General features: G+C 48.9%; 1 protein-coding gene across 4 annotated transcripts in view; it reads right to left on the reverse strand.

The window, feature by feature from the left end:
* Positions 1-19,797, reverse strand: part of LOC140418707 (regulating synaptic membrane exocytosis protein 3-like) — a 559,728-nt gene that overhangs the window by 148,272 nt on the left and 391,659 nt on the right. The window lies entirely within an intron of this gene.

The following is a 19,797-nucleotide window of genomic DNA, read 5'->3' on the forward strand; positions in this document are numbered from 1 at the left end:
TTGGAGTGAGTGCTGGTATTTGGAGTGAGTGTTTGGAGTGAGTGTTTGGAGTGAGTATTGGTATTTCGAGTGAGTGCTGGTATTTGGGGTGAGTGTTGGTATTTGGAGTGAGTGTTTGGAGTGAGTGTTTGGAGTGAGTGTTAGTGTTTGGACTGAGTGCTGGTGTTTGGAGTGAGTATTTGGAGTGAGTGTTCGTGTTTGGAGTGAGTGCTGGTGTTTGGAGTGAATGTTAGTGTTTGGAGTGAGTATTTGGAGTGAGTGTTGGTGTTTGGAGTGAGTATTTGGAGTGGGTGTTGGTGTTTGGAGTGAATGTTTGTAGTGAGTGTTTGAGTTTGGAGTGAGTGTTGGTGTTTGAAGTGAATGTTAGTGTTTGGAGTGAATGTTGGTGTTTGGAGTGAGTATTTGGAGTGAGTGTTGATGTTTGGAGTGAGTGCTGGTGTTTGGAGTGAGTATTTGGAGTGGGTGTTGGTGTTTGGAGTGAATGTTTGTAGTGAGTGTTTGAGTTTGGAGTGAGTGTTGGTGTTTGAAGTGAATGTTAGTGTTTGGAGTGAATGTTGGTGTTTGGAGTGAGTATTTGGAGTGAGTGTTGATGTTTGGAGTGAGTGCTGGTGTTTGGAGTGAATGTTTGTAGTGAGTGTTTGAGTTTGGAGTGAGTGTTGGTGTTTGGAGCGAATGCTGGTGTTTGGAGTGAGTGCTGCTGTTTGGAGCGAGTGCTTGTGTTTGGAGAGAGTGTTTGGAGTGAGTGCTGGTGTTTGGAGTGAGTGTTTGGAGTGAGTGCTGGTGTTTGGAGTGAGTGTTGGTATTTGGAGTGAGTGCTGGTATTTGGAGTGAGTGCTGGTGTTTGGAGTGAGTGTTGGTATTTGGAGTGAGTGCTGGTATTTGTAGTGAGTGTTGGTATTTGGAGTGAGTGCTGGTGTTTGGAGTGAGTATTTGGAGTGAGTGTTGATGTTTGGAGTGAGTGCTGGTGTTTGGAGTGAATGTTTGTAGTGAGTGTTTGAGTTTGGAGTGAGTCTTGGTGTTTGGAGCGAATGCTGGTGTTTGGAGTGAGCGCTGCTGTTTGGAGCGAGTGCTTGTGTTTGGAGAGAGTGTTTGGAGTGAGTGCTGGTGTTTGGAGTGAGTGTTGGTATTTGGAGTGAGTGCTGGTATTTGGAGTGAGTGTAGGTATTTGGAGTGAGTGCTGATGTTTGGAGTGTGTGCTGATGTTTGGAGTGAGTGCTGGGGAGTCATTCTCCGCCGGCGGGAGTCTCCGTTTTGCCGGCGCCCGGGGGTTTCCCGACGGTGTGGGGCTGCCCCACAATGGGAAACCCCATTGACCGGCCGGTGTTACGGAGACTCCCGCCGGCCGGTTGGGGCAGAAATGTGGCGGGGCGGGTAGGAGAATTTCGCCCCTGGTGTTTGGAGGTCATGCTAGTGTTTGGACTGAGTGTTTGGAGTGAGTGATGGTGTTTGGAGTGAGTGTTTGGAGTGAGTGGTGGTGTTTGGAGTGAGTGTTTTGAGTGAGTGTTTGGAGTGAGTGTTTGGAGTGAGTGTTTGGAGTGAGTGTTGGTGTTTGGAGTGACTGCTGGTGTTTGGAGTGAGTGTTTGGAGTGAGTGATGGTGTTTGGAGTGAGTGTTTGGAGTGAGTGCTGGAGTTTGGAGTGAGTGCTAGTGTTTGGAGTGAGTGTTAGTGTTTGGAGTGAGTGTTTGGAGTGAATGTTAGTGTTTGAAGTGAGTGCTGGTGTTTGGAGTGAGTGTTTGGAGTGAGTGTTTGGAGTGAGTGTTGGTGTTTGGAGTGACTGCTGGTGTTTGGACTGAGTGTTTGGAGTGACTGTTGGTGTTTGGAGTGAGTGTTTTGAGTGAGTGTTTGGAGTGAGTGCTGGTGTTTGGAGTGAATGTTAGTGTTTGGAGTGAGTGCTGGTGTTTGAAGTGAGTATTTGGAGTGAGTGTTGGTGTTTGGAGTGTGTGTTGGTGTTTGGAGTGAGTGCTGGTGTTTGGAGTGAATGTTAGTGTTTGGAGTGAATATTTGGAGTGAGTGTTTGGGATGAGTGTTAGTGTTTGGAGTGAGTGTTTGGAGTGAGTGTTTGGAGTGAGTGTTTGGAGTGAGTGTTTGGAGTCAGTGTTGGTGTTTGGAGTGAATGTTTGTCTTTGGAGTGAGCGCTGATGTTTGCAGTGAATGCTGGTGTTTGGAGTGAGCGCTGGTGTGCGGAGTGAGTGCTTGTGTTTGGAGTGAGTGTTTGGAGTGAGTGCTGGTGTTTGGAGTGAATGCTGGTGTTTGGAGTGAGTGTTGGTATTTGGAGTGAGTGCTGATGTTTGGAGTGAGTGCTTGGAGTGAGTGTTTGGAGTGAGTGCTGGTATGTGGAGTGAGTGTTTGGAGTGAGTGTTTGGAGTGAGTGTTTGGAGTGAGTGCTTGTGTTTGGAGTGAGTGTTTAGAGTAAGAGCTGGTATTTGGAGTGAGTGTTGGTGTTTGGAGTGAGTGCTGGTGTTTGGAGGGAGTGCTAGTGTTTGGAGAGAGTATTTGGTGTGAGTGCTGGAGTTCGGTGTGTGTTCGTGTTTGGAGTGAGTAATGGTGTTTGGAGAGAGTGTTTGGAGTGAGTGCTGGAGTTTGGCGTGAGTGTTTGGAGTGAGTGCTGGTGTTTGGAGTGAATGCTGGTGTTTGGAGTGGGTGCTTGTGTTTGGAGTGAGTATTTGGTGTGAGTGCTGGAGTTTGGCGTGAGTGTTTGGAGTGAGTGCTGGTGTTTGGAGTGAATGCTGGTGTTTGGAGTGAGTGCTGGTGATTATAGTGAGCGTTGGTGTTTGGAGCGAGTGTTTGGAGTGAGTGTTTGGAGTGAGTGCAGGTATGTGGAGTGAGTGTCGGTATTTGGAGTGAGTGCTGGTTTTTGAATTGGCTGTTAGTGTTTGGAGTGAGTGCTGGTGATTGGAGTGAGTGCTGGTGTTTGGAGTGAGTGTTTGGAGTGAGTGCTGGTATTTGGAGTGAGTGCTGGTGATTGGAGTGAGTGTTTGAGTGAGTGTTAGGAGTGAGTGCTGGTATTTAGAGTGAGTGTTGGTGTTTGGAGTGAGTGCTGGTATTTGGAGTGAATGTTAGTGTTTTGAGTGAGTGTTTCGAGTGAGTGCTTGTATTTGAGTGAATGTTAGTGTTTGGAGTGAGTGCCGGTATTTGGAGTGAGTGCTCGTGTTTGGAGTGAGTGAGTTATTTGGAGTGAGTGTTGGTGTTTGGAGTGAGTGCTGGTGTTTGGAGTGAGTGTTTGGAGTGAGTGCTGGTCCTTCGAGTGAGTCCTAATGTTTGGAGTGAGTGTTTGGAGTGAGTGCTGGTATTTGGAGTGAATGTTAATGTTTGGAATGAGTGTTTGGAGTGAGCGTTATTGTTTGGAGTGAGTGCTGGTGTTTGGAGTGAGCGCTGGTGTTTGGAGTGAGTGTTATTGTTTGGAGTGAGTGCTGGTGTTTGGAGTGAGTGTTTGGAGTGAGTGCTGGTTTTGGAGTGAGTGTTTGGAGTGAGCGCTGATGTTTGGAGTGAATGCTGGTGTTTGGAGTGAGCGCTGGTGTTTGGAGTGAGTGCTTGTGTTTGGAGTGTGTGTTTGGAGTGAGTGTTTGGAGTGAGTGCTGGTGTTTGGAGTGAGTGTTGGTATTTGGAGTGAGTGCTGATGTTTGGAGTGAGTGCTTGGAGTGAGCGCTGATGTTTGTAGTGAATGCTGGTGTTTGGAGTGAGCGCTGGTGTTTGGAGTGGGTGCTTGGAGTGAGTGTTTAGAGTAATTGCTGGTATTTGGAGTGAGTGTTGGTGTTTGGAGTGAGCGCTGGTGTTTGGAGTGGGTGCTTGTGTTTGGAGTGAGTTTTTGGAGTGAGTGCTGGTGTTTGGAGTGAGTGTTTGGAGTGAGTGTTGTTATTTGGAGTGAGTGCTGGTATTTGGAGTGAGTGTAGGTGTTTGGAGTGAGTGCTGGTGTTTGGAGTGAGTGTTGTTATTTGGAGTGAGTGCTGGTATTTGGAGTGAGTGTAGGTATTTGGAGTGAGTGCTGATGTTTGGAGTGAGTGCTTGGAGTGAGTGTTTAGAGTAATAGCTGGTATTTGGAGTGAGTGTTGGTGATTGGAGTGAGCGCTGGTGTTTGGAGTGGGTGCTTGTGTTTGGAGTGAGTTTTTGGAGTGAGTGCTGGTGTTTGGAGTGAGTGTTGTTATTTGGAGTGAGTGCTGGTATTTGGAGTGAGTGTAGGTATTTGGAGTGAGTGCTGATGTTTGGAGTGAGTGCTTGGAGTGAGTGTTTAGAGTAATAGCTGGTATTTGGAGTGAGTGTTGGTGATTGGAGTGAGCGCTGGTGTTTGGAGTGGGTGCTTGTGTTTGGAGTGAGTTTTTGGAGTGAGTGCTGGTGTTTGGAGTGAGTGTTGTTATTTGGAGTGAGTGCTGGTATTTGGAGTGAGTGTAGGTATTTGGAGTGAGTGCTGGTATTTGGAGTGAGTGCTTGGAGTGAGTGTTTAGAGTAATAGCTGGTATTTGGAGTGAGTGTTGGTGTTTGGAGTGGGTGCTTGTGTTTGGAGTGAGTGTTTGGAGTGAGTGCTGGTATTTGGAGTGAGTGCTGGTGTTTGGAGTGAGTGTTTGGAGCGAGTGTTTGGAGTGAGTGCTGGAGTTTGGAGGGAGTATTTGGTGTGAGTGCTGGAGTTCGGTGTGTGTTCGTGTTTGGAGCGAGTAATGGTGTTTGGAGTGAGTGCTGGAGTTTGGCGTGAGTGTTTGGAGTGATTGCTGGTGTTTGGAGTGAGTGCTGGTGATTGGAGTGAGCGTTGTTGTTTGGAGCGAGTGTTTGGAGCGAGTGTTTGGAGTGAGTGCTAGTTTTTGGACTGGATGTTAGTGTTTGGAGTGAGTGCTGATGATTGGAGTGAGTGTTTGAGTGAGTGTTAGGAGTGAGTGCTGGTATTTAGAGTGAGTGTTGGTGTTTGGAGTGAGTGCTGGTATTTGGAGTGAGTGCTCGTGTTTGGAGAGAGTGTTTGGAGTGAGTGCTGGTGTTTGGAGTGAGTGTTGGTATTTGGAGTGAGTGCTGGTGATTGGAGTGAGTGTTTGAGTGAGTGTTAGGAGTGAGTGCTGGTATTTGGAGTGAGTGCTGGTGTTTGGAGTGAGTGCTGGTGATTGGAGTGAGTGTTTGAGTGAGTGTTAGGAGTGAGTGCTGGTATTTAGAGTGAGTGTTGGTGTTTGGAGTGAGTGCTGGTATTTGGAGTGAGTGCTGGTGTTTGGAGTGGGTGTTTGGAGTGAGTGCTGGTACTTAGAGTGAGTGTTTGGAGTGAGTATTGGTATTTCGAGTGAGTGCTGGTATTTGGAGTGAGTGCTGGTATTTGGAGTGTGTGCTGGTGTTTGGAGTGAGTATTTGGAGCGAGTGTTTGGAGTGAGTGCTGGAGTTTGGAGGGAGTATTTGGTGTGAGTGCTGGAGTTCGGTGTGTGTTCGTGTTTGGAGTGAGTAATGGTGTTTGGAGTGAGTGCTGGTGTTTGGAGTGAGTGCTGGTGATTGGAGTGAGCGTTGTTGTTTGGAGCGAGTGTTTGGAGCGAGTGTTAGGAGTGAGTGCTGGTATTTAGAGTGAGTGTTGGTGTTTGGAGTGAGTGCTGGTATTTGGAGTGAGTGCTCGTGTTTGGAGTGAGTGCAGTTATTTGGAGTGAGTGTTGGTGTTTGGAGTGAGTGCTGGTGTTTGGAGTGGGTGTTTGGAGTGAGTGCTGGTGTTTGGAGTGGGTGTTTGGAGTGAGTGCTGGTACTTAGAGTGAGTGTTTGGAGTGAGTATTGGTATTTCGAGTGAGTACTGGTGTTTGGAGTAAATGTTAGTGTTTGGAGTGAGTGTTATTGTTTGGAGTGAGTGCTGGTGTTTGGAGTGAATGTTAGTATTTGGAGTGAGTGCTGGTATTTGGAGTGAGTGTTTAAGTGAGGGTTTGGAGTGAGTGCTGGTATTTGGAGTGTGTGTTTGGAGTGAGTATTGGTATTTGGAGTGAATGTTTGGAGTGAGTGTTTGGAGTGAATACTGGTATTTGGAGTGTGTGTTTGGAGTGAGTATTGGTATTTGGAGTGAATGTTTGGAGTGAATGTTTGGAGTGAATGCTGGTGTTTGGAGTGAATGCTGGTATTTGGAGTGAGTGTTTGGAGTGAGTATTGGTATTTCGAGTGAGTACTGGTGTTTGGAGTAAATGTTAGTGTTTGGAGTGAGTGTTATTGTTTGGAGTGAGTGCTGGTGTTTGGAGTGAATGTTAGTATTTGGAGTGAGTGCTGGTATTTGGAGTGAGTGTTTGAGTGAGGGTTTGGAGTGAGTGCTGGTATTTGGAGTGTGTGTTTGGAGTGAGTATTGGTATTTGGAGTGAATGTTTGGAGTGAGTGTTTGGAGTGAATACTGGTATTTGGAGTGTGTGTTTGGAGTGAGTATTGGTATTTGGAGTGAATGTTTGGAGTGAGTGTTTGGAGTGAATGCTGGTGTTTGGAGTGAATGCTGGTATTTGGAGTGAGTGTTTAAGTGAGGGTTTGGAGTGAGTGCTGGTATTTGGAGTGAGTGCAGTTATTTGGAGTGAGTGCTCGTGTTTGGAGTGAGTGCTCGTGTTTGGAGTGAGTGCAGTTATTTGGAGTGAGTGTTGGTGTTTGGAGTGAGTGCTGGTGTTTGGAGTGAGTGTTTGGAGTGAGTGCTGGTCCTTCGAGTGAGTCCTAATGTTTGGAGTGAGTGTTTGGAGTGAGTGCTGGTATTTGGAGTGAATGTTAATGTTTGGAATGAGTGTTTGGAGTGAATACTGGTATTTGGAGTGAGTGCTGGTATTTGGAGTGAGTGGAGTGAGTATTGGTATTTGGGGTGAGTGTTGGTATTTGGAGTGAGTGTTTGGAGTGAATGCTGGTGATTGGAGTGAGTGCTGGTATTTGGAGTGAGTGTTTGGAGTGAGTGTTGGTGTTTGGAGTGAGTGCTGGTATTTGGAGTGAGTGCTGGTATTTGGAGTGAGTGTTTAAGTGAGGGTTTGGAGTGAGTATTGGTATTTGGGGTGAGTGCTGGTATTTGGAGTGAGTGTTTGGAGTGAGTATTGGTATTTGGGGTGAGTGCTGATATTTGGAGTGAGTGTTTGAGTGAGTGCTGGTGTTTGGAGTGAGTGCTGGTATTTGGAGTGAGTGTTTAAGTGAGGGTTTGGGGTGAGTGTTGGTATTTGGAGTGAGTGTTTGAGTGAGTGCTGGTGTTTGGAGTGAGTGCTGGTATTTGGAGTGAGTGCTGGTATTTGGAGTGAGTGTTTAAGTGAGGGTTTGGAGTGAGTGCTGGTGTTTGGAGTGAATGTTAGTATTTGGAGTGAGTGCTGGTATTTGGAGTGAATGTTTGAGTGAGGGTTTGGAGTGAGTGCTGGTATTTGGAGTGTGTGTTTGGAGTGAGTATTGGTATTTGGAGTGAATGTTTGGAGTGAGTGTTTGGAGTGAATACTGGTATTTGGAGTGAGTGCTGGTATTTGGAGTGAGTGGAGTGAGTATTGGTATTTGGGGTGAGTGTTGGTATTTGGAGTGAGTGTTTGGAGTGAGTGTTGGTATTTGGAGTGAGTGTTTGGAGTGAGTGTTGGTATTTGGAGTGAGTGCTGGTATTTGGAGTGAGTGTTTGGAGTGAGTGCTGGTATTTGGAGTGAATGTTTGGAGTGAGTGTTTGGAGTGAATACTGGTATTTGGAGTGAGTGCTGGTATTTGGAGTGAGTGGAGTGAGTATTGGTATTTGGGGTGAGTGTTGGTATTTGGAGTGAGTGTTTGGAGTGAGTGTTGGTATTTGGAGTGAGTGTTTGGAGTGAGTGTTGGTATTTGGAGTGAGTGCTGGTATTTGGAGTGAGTGTTTGGAGTGAGTGCTGGTATTTGGGGTGAGTGTTGGTATTTGGAGTGAGTGTTTGGAGTGAGTGTTTGGAGTGAGTGCTGGTATTTGGGGTGAGTGTTGGTATTTGGAGTGAGTGTTTGGAGTGAGTGTTGGTATTTGGAGTGAGTGCTGGTATTTGGGGTGAGTGTTGGTATTTGGAGTGAGTGTTTGGAGTGAGTGTTTGGAGTGAGTGTTGGTATTTGGAGTGAGTGTTTGGAGTGAGTGTTGGTATTTGGAGTGAGTGTTTGGAGTGAGTGCTGGTATTTGGGGTGAGTGTTGGTATTTGGGGTGAGTGTTGGTATTTGGAGTGAGTGTTTGGAGTGAGTGTTTGGAGTGAGTATTGGTATTTGGAGTGAGTGTTGGTATTTGGAGTGAGTGTTGGTATTTGGAGTGAGTGTTGGTATTTGGAGTGAGTGCTGGTATTTGGAGTGATTGTTTGGAGTGAGTGCTGGTGTTTGGAGTGAGTGCTGGTATGTGGAGTGAGTGCTGGTATTTGGGGTGAGTGTTGGTATTTGGAGTGATTGTTTGGAGTGAGTATTGGTATTTGGAGTGAGTGTTGGTATTTGGAGTGAGTGTTGGTATTTGGAGTGAGTGTTTGGAGTGAGTATTGGTATTTGGGGTGAGTGTTGGTATTTGGAGTGAGTGTTTGGAGTGAGTGTTTGGAGTGAGTATTGGTATTTGGGGTGAGTGTTGGTATTTGGAGTGAGTGTTTGGAGTGAGTGTTGGTATTTGGAGTGAGTGCTGGTATTTGGAGTGAGTGTTTGGAGTGAGTGTTTGGAGTGAGTGTTTGGAGTGAGTATTGGTATTTGGAGTGAGTGCTGGTATTTGGAGTGAGTGTTGGTATTTGGAGTGAGTGTTTGGAGTGAGTGTTTGGAGTGAGTGTTTGGAGTGAGTATTGGTATTTGGGGTGAGTGTTGGTATTTGGGGTGAGTGTTGGTATTTGGGGTGAGTGGAGTGAGTATTGGTATTTGGGGTGAGTGTTGGTATTTGGAGTGAGTGTTTGGAGTGAGTACTGGTATTTGGAGTGAGTGTTTGGAGTGAGTGCTGGTGTTTGGGGTGAGTGTTGGTATTTGGAGTGAGTGTTTGGAGTGAGTACTGGTATTTGGAGTGAGTGTTTGGAGTGAGTTCTGGTGTTTGGGGTGAGTGTTGGTATTTGGAGTGAGTGTTTGGAGTGAGTGCTGGTGTTTGGGGTGAGTGTTGGTATTTGGAGTGGGTGTTTGGAGTGAGTGCTGGTGTTTGGAGTGAGTGCTGGTATTTGGAGTGTGATTGGTATTTGGAGTGAACGTTAGTATTTGGAGTGAGTGTTTGGAGTGAGTACTGGTATTTGGAGTGAGTGTTTGGAGTGAGTGCTGGTATTTGGGGTGAGTGTTGGTATTTGGAGTGGGTGTTTGGAGTGAGTGCTGGTGTTTGGAGTGAGTGGTGGTATTTGGAGTGTGATTGGTATTTGGAGTGAACGTTCGTATTTGGAGTGAGTGCCAATGTAATATCCCGAACAGGACCAACACGGTGGTGATGCCTGTCTTCCCCATGCTCCTTGCGGAGAACGAGCAACCCGGCTAGGGGTGGAGTATCTCAGTTACCCAGTGTATATGAGGTGGGCCAGTAAGGCACCGACAGAGGGATCTAGGTTATATATCATTCTGTAAATAAAACGTCATCATATTTTACTCCTTATTAAAGTTGGTATTGGAGCGAATGCCGGTATTTGGAGACAGTGCCGGTTGTGGTAGCTATGCAGATTATACACGGTCCCTTCTCTCTGTTATCTTTTGTTGGGATTTTCAGTTGCTGCCCAGCAACACACAGTTTGCATTCCACAGTTCATTCATTTGATGTTAAGCTGAATTGACGAATCAGGTTGTATGTATGACTCCATCACTCTTAGCACCAATTAATGATTTATATTTGAGTATTTTACTGAAAGAGGAAATGTTTCTTCATGGGTGGGACCCAGCCACATTCATTGTCCACCCCTATTTTCCAATAAGAAGGAAGTGTTGAGCCACTTTTTTGACCCACCATGCCCATGTAGAGTAGTTACCTCCACAGTGGGAGTTCCAAGATTTTGAGCCAGAGATCACATCGAACAGAAACACTGGAGTTTCAATCCATAATCCCACACTTTTAACAGAGTACTGATGAGAGATGGTGCTGCAGCACAGCTCTCTGACAAATCCCCGGAATGCCGTTCCTTATAAGGAGTGTGGGATCACAAGTCCAACCATAACAAACATGGTGGGAATTTGAACATCTTGTATTCCAGGTTACTTTACTTTTGAACTCAAGTTTGCCAATGGTTGCTGGACATATTGCTCAGATTTTTATCACATGAGCTTGCACCTCCAACTAGGGCGACGGAGTGCCACTGTTGTTAGCGCTCCTGCCTCTGAGGTAGAAGCCTTGCTGAGTGTTCAAGCCTTGCTGTAGGACCTGTTGGCCAATGAAGCAGCGTTTACATAATCAGCTTCCACAATCGTTCCAATGTTTTCTATCATTTTCCAAGGGAGTAAATAGCATGAAGACGACCATATAAACACCTCCAACTAAACCACTCAATTAATCAGCTTTACTTATCAAAACCAAGCAATGAAAGTGTTCAAAGAAAATGTTGCAAATAAATACAATTTGCTTTGATGCCTTGGTGACTTTCCTCTCCAGCTGCTCTCAGCAGTGTACTGTGGATTAATCTTCAATTCCTGGAAACTCCAGGACAATCTGGATGGTTGGCAACCCTACATTGAACTTATATTTTTGTTACAAGGATGCGCTTTTTGAAGATACTGGCTACGATCCAACAAAAAAAAAGGTCTGTTCTGGGGGATTAGCGGGGTCGCTACTGGTGCTTATAGTGCTGGGAATGACCCCGCTATCCAACAGCACTCTGTATATTTTCAGTACCCTCCCCCATTCGCAAGGCCGCACTCAGCATCATTTCCTGCATTGAAGCGCTCCGACGCACGGAACTCCTCCGCGCAGGAAGAGATCGAGATGCCATTATTAAATGGTGTCCTGATCTCTTGACCCCCGTGACGCAACCACAGGACCCCCCCCCCCCCATGCCCCAACTCACCTATATGGGGGTCAGTGAGCCCCCCCGTCGCACCCCACTTCGCAGGACATTCCCGGGCCCGACCCCAGCATGGGCAAAATGCCAGCCTGGCACCTGGGAACTGCCAGGGTGCCATCCTGCCCAGAGGCCGACCATCCGTTGGCCCCTGACCCCTCCAGGTACCGAAACGGGGACCAGGACTGAAAGGCGCCCGGCTGGGGTCTCCTCAGCGAGGCCGGGAGATGGTGGGTGGCCGTTCGATCCGGCGCCTGCATGGCTAAGAGGATTCTTAAACTCACTTAGCCGTGCGAGCGAGACTGCATCCCGTCCATTGTGATGGAGCCCAGATTGCGACGTCTCGTGAGATCTAACCAGATCTTGTGAGGCATAATGGTCATCAGGAATCCTGGGGGGAGGCCTCTCCCGGGATCTACCGGTCATGTCGCGCTCCGGTTTCAGCGGGACTCAACCGGTCGATCGCGTCCACAGTTTCTAATCTTTCTGACTGGAGTTTAAAAACACTGTGATCCTGTCCTTGGACGAAACACCAAACTGCAATTAGCTGTTCTGAAACAATAACTGCAGCGGATATCAACAAATGAAATGTCTCTGGAATGCATAAGATAGTTCAACCAATGTACTTCAGTGGCCCTTGCCATGTGGAGAGAGGAAATAACAAGAGTTATATGCTCTCCCCCTTTTGGAGTGCAGTGCCTGATTGGCAATGTAACCATCCTGGGGGAAAAAGCTCACTGCGAACAGAGATCTTAAAAAAAAACATGGAAACCAACTCCATACAGTTACACCCAGGAGGACAACTGAACTAAACAGCTGCAACATTGAACCATTGCATCAAGGCCAGTCAAAGAATAGATAAATATATACTCCTTTGTTTTATTTATCATGAATTATAAAAATCGTAACAGCCTATCATCATACTCTGCCATCTGAACTGGTGTATGTGTGGACCCAGACGAACATCTGTATGATGTAAGAATAGTGGTTTAATTTTACCTAGTTTTGTTTTAGCTCAGGAAATAGCTTCAATAAATGTATCTTGTTTAACCAAAGAAAACCTGTCTAAATAATTCTTTCCATTCTCAAAGTGTAAATATTGAGACTCTTACAGAATCAGCAGAGCAGATCCTCTCTAAATTTTCTAAAAAAGTAACCTGTAATGGTCAAGCCTTGAGTGGGAGACATTTCACCCCTCCTCAATTGGTTGTAACATTTTTCTTTTTAAAAAAAATATATTTATTCAAATTTTTCAACAGATTTTCAACAAACCCCCCTCCCCAACAAAAAGAAAGAAACAAGAACACACCAATCAAAAATTATACAAAAATTATACATTGGATTTCCCCCATATACAATGAACCCCCATATGACATTTAATAACACCAATAGGGAACTCCCCCACCCAAACACCCCCCCAAAAGAAACCCCCCCCTCCCTCCCTCACCCCCCTCCCTCCCTCACCCCCGCCCCTCCTCCCCCCCCCCCCCCCACCACACCCCGGCCCTGGGCTGCTGCTGCTGACCTCCTCCTAACGCTCCGCGAGATAGTCTAGGAACGGTTGCCACCGCCTGAGGAACCCCTGCACAGACCCTCGCAAGGCAAACTTTATCCTCTCCAGCTTGATGAACCCTGCCATGTAATTGATCCAAGCTTCCACACTAGGGGGCTTTGCATCTTTCCATAATAGCAAAATCCTCTGCCGGGCTACCAGGGACGCAAAGGCCAGAATACCGGTCTCTTTCACCTCCTGCACTCCCGGCTCGTCCGTTACCCCAAATAATGCTAACCCCCAGCTCAGCTTGACCCGGGCTTTCACCACCTTGGACATAGTCCTCGCAAAACCCCTCCAGAACCCATCCAGTGCCGGGCACGACCAGAACATATGGACTTGATTTGCCAGGCTTCCCGTGCACCTCCCACATCTGTCCTCCACCCCAAAGAACCTACACAACCTCGCCCCTGTCATATGCGCTCTGTGAGTAACTTTGAACTGTATGAGTCTGAGCCTGGCTCAAGAGGAGGCAGAATTAAGCCTACTCAGCGCATCAGCCCACAGACCCTCATCTATCTCCTCCCCAAGCTCCTCCTCCCACTTGCCCTTTCACTCCTCCACCGAGGCCTCCTCCTCTTCCTTCAGCTCCTGGTAAATCGCCGAAACGTTGCCTTCTCCAACCCATACACCCGAAATCACCCTGTCCTGAATCCCCTGTGCCGGGAGCAGCGGGAATTCCCTCACCTGCCACCTCACAAACGCCCTCACTTGCATGTACCTGAAAGCGTTTCCCGGGGGTAGCTCAATCTTCTCCTCCAGCGCCACTAGGCTTGCAAACGTCCCATTGATGAACAGATCCCCCATTCTTCTAATCCCTGCCCGATGCCAGCTCCGCAACCCCCCATCCATCCTTCCCGGGACGAACCGATGATTCTCCCGAATCGAGGACCAAACCGAGGCTCCCACCTCGCCCCTGTGTCGCCTCCACTGCCCCCAGATCTTCAGCGTCGCCGCCACCACCGGACTCGTGGTGTACCTTGTCGACGAGAGCGGCAGCGGTGCCATCACCAGCGCCCTCAGGCTCGTGCCCACACAGGACGCCATCTCTAATCTCTTCCACGCCGCCCCCTCTCCCTCCATTATCCACTTACGGATCATCGCCACATTGGTTGCCCAATAATAGCCGCACAAATTCGGCAGCGCAGCCCCCCCCTGTCCCTGCTACGCTCCAGAAACACTCTCTTCACCCTCGGTGTCATATTCGCCCACACAAAACCCATGATGCTCCTACTTACCCGTTTGAAAAAGGCCTTGGGGATCATAATGGGAAGGCACTGAAACACAAAGAGAAACCTCGGGAGGACCGTCATTTTGACCGACTGCACCCTGCCCGCTAGCGAGAGTGGCAGCATATCCCATCTTTTAAAATCCTCCTCCATCTGCTCCACCAACCGCGTCAAATTGAGCCTGTGCAGGGCCCCCCCAAATCCTAGCTACTCGGTTCCCTAGATACCGAAAGCTCCTTTCCACCCTCTTCAGCGGTAGCTCGTCTATCCCCCTTCCCTGGTCTCCTGAATGCACCACAAAGAGCTCACTCTTCCCTACATTGAGTTTATACCCTGAAAAGTCCCCAAACTCCCTTAGGATCCGCATGACCTCCGCCATCCCCTCCACTGGATCTGCCACATACAGCAACAGGTCGTCAGCATACAACGACACCCGGTGTTGGTTGTAACATTTTTTTAAGAGGTAACTAGACTTGTATTACATTGGGAAAGTCACTCAGTTGCATGTCACAATGGTTCAGTGAATTCTCACAGCAGCCTGCTAAACTGTCTGTGATGGCTTTTGAGAAAATGTGGTTGCAGTAATGATATTGCCAAACCAAATTATATGGTGAGAAGGTGGATCGAGGGGCGAGATTGAGGGATATGGGAAGAGGTGGGTGGATGGGTGGGATTGAGAGGTATGGGGAGAAGATGGTTGAGGGTGGAATTGAGGGATATGCGGAGTAGGCTGGTGGATGGGTGGGATTGAGAGATATGGGGAAAAGGTGGTTGAGGGTGGAATTGAGGGATATGCGGAGAAGGTGGGTGAAGGGATGAGATTGAGAGGTATGGGGAGAAGGCGGGTGGAGGGGAGGGGAATTGAGAGATATGGGAGAAGGTGGGTGGAGGGGTGAGAGTGAGGGATATGGGGAGAATATGGTTGTATGGGGTTGAGGATTACAGGGTCAGACGGAAAAGGAATTAAGTGATGCAAAGGAATATTAACAATTTCTGTCAGAATACAGCAAGAACCTGTCAAATGAATTAAAGATGCACAAGCTGTAATAGATACACTAGTACCTGGCCCAAGGGGATTCACTGGGTGACGGGTTCTATAATAAGGTACATAGATATGTTTGTAGCAATTTGCATATCTTGCTCATATTTTATTTCAGGCTATTCAATATACTCAACATGAAATACATCACGTCCAATGGTTACGAGCGAAGAAAAAGGAAATACTTGCATATAGAAAGTCAGCTGTTGCTCTCACCTCTGATTGGAGGTTCAAGTCCCACTCGAAAGACTCGAGCACAAAATCCAGACTGACCATCAGCACTGAGGGAGTGCTGCTCTGTCAGTGGTGCCATCTTTTGGGTGATACGTTAAACCTGTTTGCACCCTCAGATGGGTGTAAAGGAACCCAGGGCAATACTGGAAGGAGAAGAGGGGCGTGTGTCTTTCACAACCTCAGGATATCCCAAATGCTTCAGAGCCAATGAAGGGTGGCAGTCTATTTATGGACAGCAAACTCCCACAAACACCATGAGATAAATGACCAGGTAAGCTGTGTGAGCGACAAATATTGGCCTGACGAATGGAGTTGGGGGTATGGTTGCTCCCCCTTAATTCAATCTTGCCCGTACCAGCCTCCAGTACCGGCCTCCCCGAAAAGGCGCCGGAATGTGGCGACTAGGGACTTTTCACAGTAACTTCATTTGAAGCCTACTTGTGACAATAAGCGATTTTCAGTTAATTTGAGATCCATTGTGGTGATTGCTATTTCATATATGTCCCCCACCTCAACCTGTAATTTTTATAGCATAAGGCCTGTTCTGCTAATAGACATGATTCATGGCTTCTCAGAGGAGTCATGAAGTCCCAATTCAGCAACCAAAATAAGACAGCCATTGAAAAATCCCTTTGAATTATATCAGCCCTCTTACCTTCCAATAAACCCATCAACCACATCCATTCATGTCATCAATTACAAACAGCTTTTATCCACTTCAAACCTCTTAAATCTTGGAGCTCAGCCAAGCATTTGCTGTTAACTATATATACATAACAACCTGCCTGAAAAGCTGCACCAGGAACAATAGCCTTGAAGAGGACACATCTCCTATCCCCTTAACAAAGCATCGAGACACTGACCTGGGTACTCAATTGGGTGGAGACAAACCATTAGACATAATCACTTGGACAATGGGGCCCTGGCTGATTGAGGAATCCCTAGATCTAATCAAGTTACAATTGGAATACACTAACTATGATCTTGTTTGGATCACTAGCAAGAGGATTTATAAGCGTCCTGCTACAACCTCCTTATCAATAAATTCCAGCTATTTCCTTATAACAGGCCAGTTAGCTTAACATTTTTCAGAGGGAAAATGCTGAAATCTAACATTGTATTATGTTATGGCAGGGCTCTTAGAAAATCTCATTGCAAGCAGCGTCAGCATGGTTTTCTGAAAGGGAAGTCATTTTTGACTAATTTATTAGAGTTCATTGAGAAAGTCATAAGCATCAGGGACAAAGGGAATCTGCAGATGCATTGGGCGCGATTCTCCGAAATGGAGGCAGAGTTTCACGACGGTGCAAAACGGGCACGGGCACTACCGATTCTGGCCCCCACAGGGGGCCAGCACGGTGTTGGAGCGGTTCATGCCACTCCAACCTCCCTTCCCGGCGCCGCGCCAACCCACGCATGCGCGGGGGACTTCCACAACGCGCCGGCCCCGACGCAACATGGCGCGGGGGTTCAGGGGCCGGCGCGGAAGAAAGGAGGTCCCCAGTCAGAGAGGCCGGCCCGCCGATCGATGGGTCCTGATCGCGGGCCAGGCCACATCGGTGCCCCCCCCCCCCCCCGGGGTCGGACCCCTCCTCCCCCCCCCCCCCCAAAGGCTGCCCCTGGACCCTTCAACGCCGAGTTCCCGCCGGCTTAGAGCAGGTGTGAACGGCGCCGGCGGGACTTGGGTTTTTTACGATGGCCGCTCGGCCCATCCCGGGGTGAGAATCGGCGGGGGGGGGGGGCTCAGTAGAGCAGCTCCCAACCGACGCCGCGCCAACCACGCCGGCGCCAATTCGTCGCTCTGCGGAGAATTGCGTCCCGGCGTCGGGACGGCATGGCGCAATTCGCGCCGGTCGTGGGGATTCTCCGGCCCGGCCCCTGGCTGAGAGAATCCCGCCCGAGATTCCTCAATGGCAGGAACAGAAAGATCATCATCCTCAAATCCCCAGCCCTTGGCAAGTACATGTTTTTTAATCAAAAACCCTGTCATATGTTCTAATGAGGAAGAGGGACAAGCGAGGAGCTATTCGACCTCTCCTCACTTGATCTTAATAATTTATAATGTGGGCCCCTTTGGGCCCTTTGAAGTGGAGGGGGTCATCGGATCCCGGCGAGGAGACCAAAAGCGGGAGAACCACCTAGGGCGACAATCGTGCGATTTCACCGCTTTAAAGATAGAGAAGTGGTTCTGAGATGGGCTAAAAAGGTGCGGAGTAGCAGATGGGAGAATGCAGTGGTACGGGTGTACCAGGATTGGAGTGCGGAGGTGGCGAGAAGGAGGGCGAGTTTTAACCGAGCCAAGGAGGTGTTACACAAGAAGAAGGTGAAGTTCGGGATGCTGCAGCCGGCACGACTATGGGTCACGTACCAGGAGAGACATCACTATTTCGAAACGGCGGAAGAAGCATGGACCTTTATTAAAGATGAGAAATTGGATCGGAACTGAGGGACTGATATTGCAGGGTAATGTTACTGTCGATGTAAATAGAGAAGTAAATTGGGAAGGGGGGAGACACTAAGAAATGTGGGCGCCGGTGGGGGGGGGAAAGAAGGGACATAGGCGGATGATGAGGAATGGGAGTGGGATGGGAAAGGGAGCTGCGCCACAAGAGGCGGGTCAGTTATAGAGATGTTCCCGCGCCAGAAAGATAATGGCGGGAAGATAGGCGCAAGGTAGATGGGAGTTCCCCACACGGGGGGGGGTCAAGGAGTGAGCAGGAGTAGCCGGGGTCAGTTGAAGTCAGCTGACTTGTGGAAGGAATATGGGGGGAGCAATCACGCTAGAGGGGGATCTAGCGGGGAGGGGGGGGGGGAGGGGGAGGGGGGGGATAACTGGGTTGCTGCTGCGGAAATCAAAGAGGAACTGGCTAAAGAATGGGTGGTCGGGGCTGGAATGCGACACCTGGGGAACGAGTGGGAGCGCGGAAGCGGGACGTGGGACTGGCCTAGAGAAGGTGATGGCTAGTCGACACGGGAAGGGGGCAGGTAGCCCCCTAGTGAGGCTGATCACGTGGAACGTGAGAGGCCTAAATGGACCGATTAAAAGGGCCCGAGTGCTCGCGCACTTGAAAGGACTAAGGGCAGACGTGGTTATGCTCCAGGAGACGCACCTGAAGGTGGCGGACCAAGTTAGGTTAAGGAAAGGATGTGTGGGACAGGTGTTCCATTCAGGGCTAGATGCAAAGAATAGAGGGGTGGCCATACTGGTGGGGAAACGGGTAGCATTCGAAGCAAGCAGCATTGTAGCAGATAGTGGAGGCAGATATGTAATGGTGAGTGGCAGGCTGGAGGGAATGGAGGTTGTGTTGGTTAACGTATATGCCCCGAATTGGGACGATGCGGGATTTATGAGGCGGATGTTGGGACGTATACCGGACCTGGAGGTAGGAAACTTGATATTGGGAGGAGACTTCAACACCGTGCTGGACCCAGGGTTAGATAGATCCAGATCTAAGACCGGAAGAAGGCCGGCAGCGGCCAAGGTGCTTGAGGGGTATATGGACCAAATGGGGGGAGTGGATCCATGGCGATTTCTTAGACCAAGGGCCAGGGAGTTCTCCTTCTTCTCCCATGTTCATAAAGTGTACTCCCGGATAGCTTTTTTTTTTTGGGAAGGTCGTTGATCTCGAGGGTGGAAGAAGCTGAGTATTCAGCCATAGCTATTTCGGATCATGCCCCACATTGGGTGGACATGGAACTAGGAGAGAGGGAGCAGCGAGCACTCTGGCGATTAGATGTGGGATTGTTGGCGGATGAGGGAGTTTGTGGAAGAGTGCGGGGATGTATCGAGAGGTACCTGGAGGCCAATGACGACGGGGAGGTCCGAGTGGGAGTGGTATGGGAAGCACTAAAAGTGGTGGTCAGAGGAGAGCTGATCTCCATCAGGGCCCACAAAGGGAAAACAGAGGCCAAGGAAAGGGAAAGACTACTGGGGGAGATCTTAAGGGTGGACAGGGAATTTGCGGAGACCCCGGAAGAGGGACTGTACAGGGAGAGACGACGACTCCAGACGGAGTTCGACCTTCTGACCACCAGGAGGGCGGAGGTGCTGTGGAGGAAGGCACAGGGGGTGAGGTATGAGTATGGGGAAAAAGCTAGTCGCCTGTTGGCCCATCAGCTGCAAAAGAGGACAGTGGCGAGGGAGATAGGGGGAATTAGAGACGAAAAGGGAGCTACGGTGCGGAGAGCAGGGAAGATAAACGAGGTGTTTAAGACCTTCTACGAAGGACTGTATAAGTCCCAACCCCCGGAGGGAAAGAGGAGATGCGGCAGTTCCTGGATCAATTGAGGTTCCCGAGGGTGGAGGAGCAGGAGATGGAAGGCCTGGGGGCACCAATTGGGGTGGACGAGGTTATTAAGGGGCTGGGGAATATGCAGGCAGGGAAGGCTCCGGGACCAGATGGGTTCCCGGTGGAATTTTACAGAAAATATGTGGACCTGCTGGCCCCGCTGTTGGTGAGGACCTTTAATGAGGCCAGGGAAGGAGGGACTCTACCCCCGACAATGTCGGAGGCGACGATATCGCTAATTGTGAAGCGGGATAAAGATCTGCTGCAGTGCGGGTCCTATAGACCTATCTCACTATTGAATGTGGACGCCAAATTGCTGGCAAAGGTGCTGGCATCGAGGATAGAGGACTGTGTCCCGGGGGTGGTGCACGAAGACCAGACAGGGTTCGTAAAGGGGAGACAACTAAATGTCAACGTGCGACGGCTATTAGGGGTGATAATGATGCCCCCAGTAGAGGGGGAGGCAGAGATAGTGGCGGCAATGGATGCAGAGAAGGCATTTGACAGGGTGGAGTGTGAGTACTTATGGGAGGTGCTAAGGAGGTTCGGGTTCGGGAACGGGTTTATTAGCTGGGTCAAACTTCTCTATGGGGCCCCAACGGC

Source organism: Scyliorhinus torazame, chromosome 1, assembly GCF_047496885.1.
Source record: "Scyliorhinus torazame isolate Kashiwa2021f chromosome 1, sScyTor2.1, whole genome shotgun sequence".
Classification (NCBI taxonomy): domain Eukaryota; kingdom Metazoa; phylum Chordata; class Chondrichthyes; order Carcharhiniformes; family Scyliorhinidae; genus Scyliorhinus; species Scyliorhinus torazame.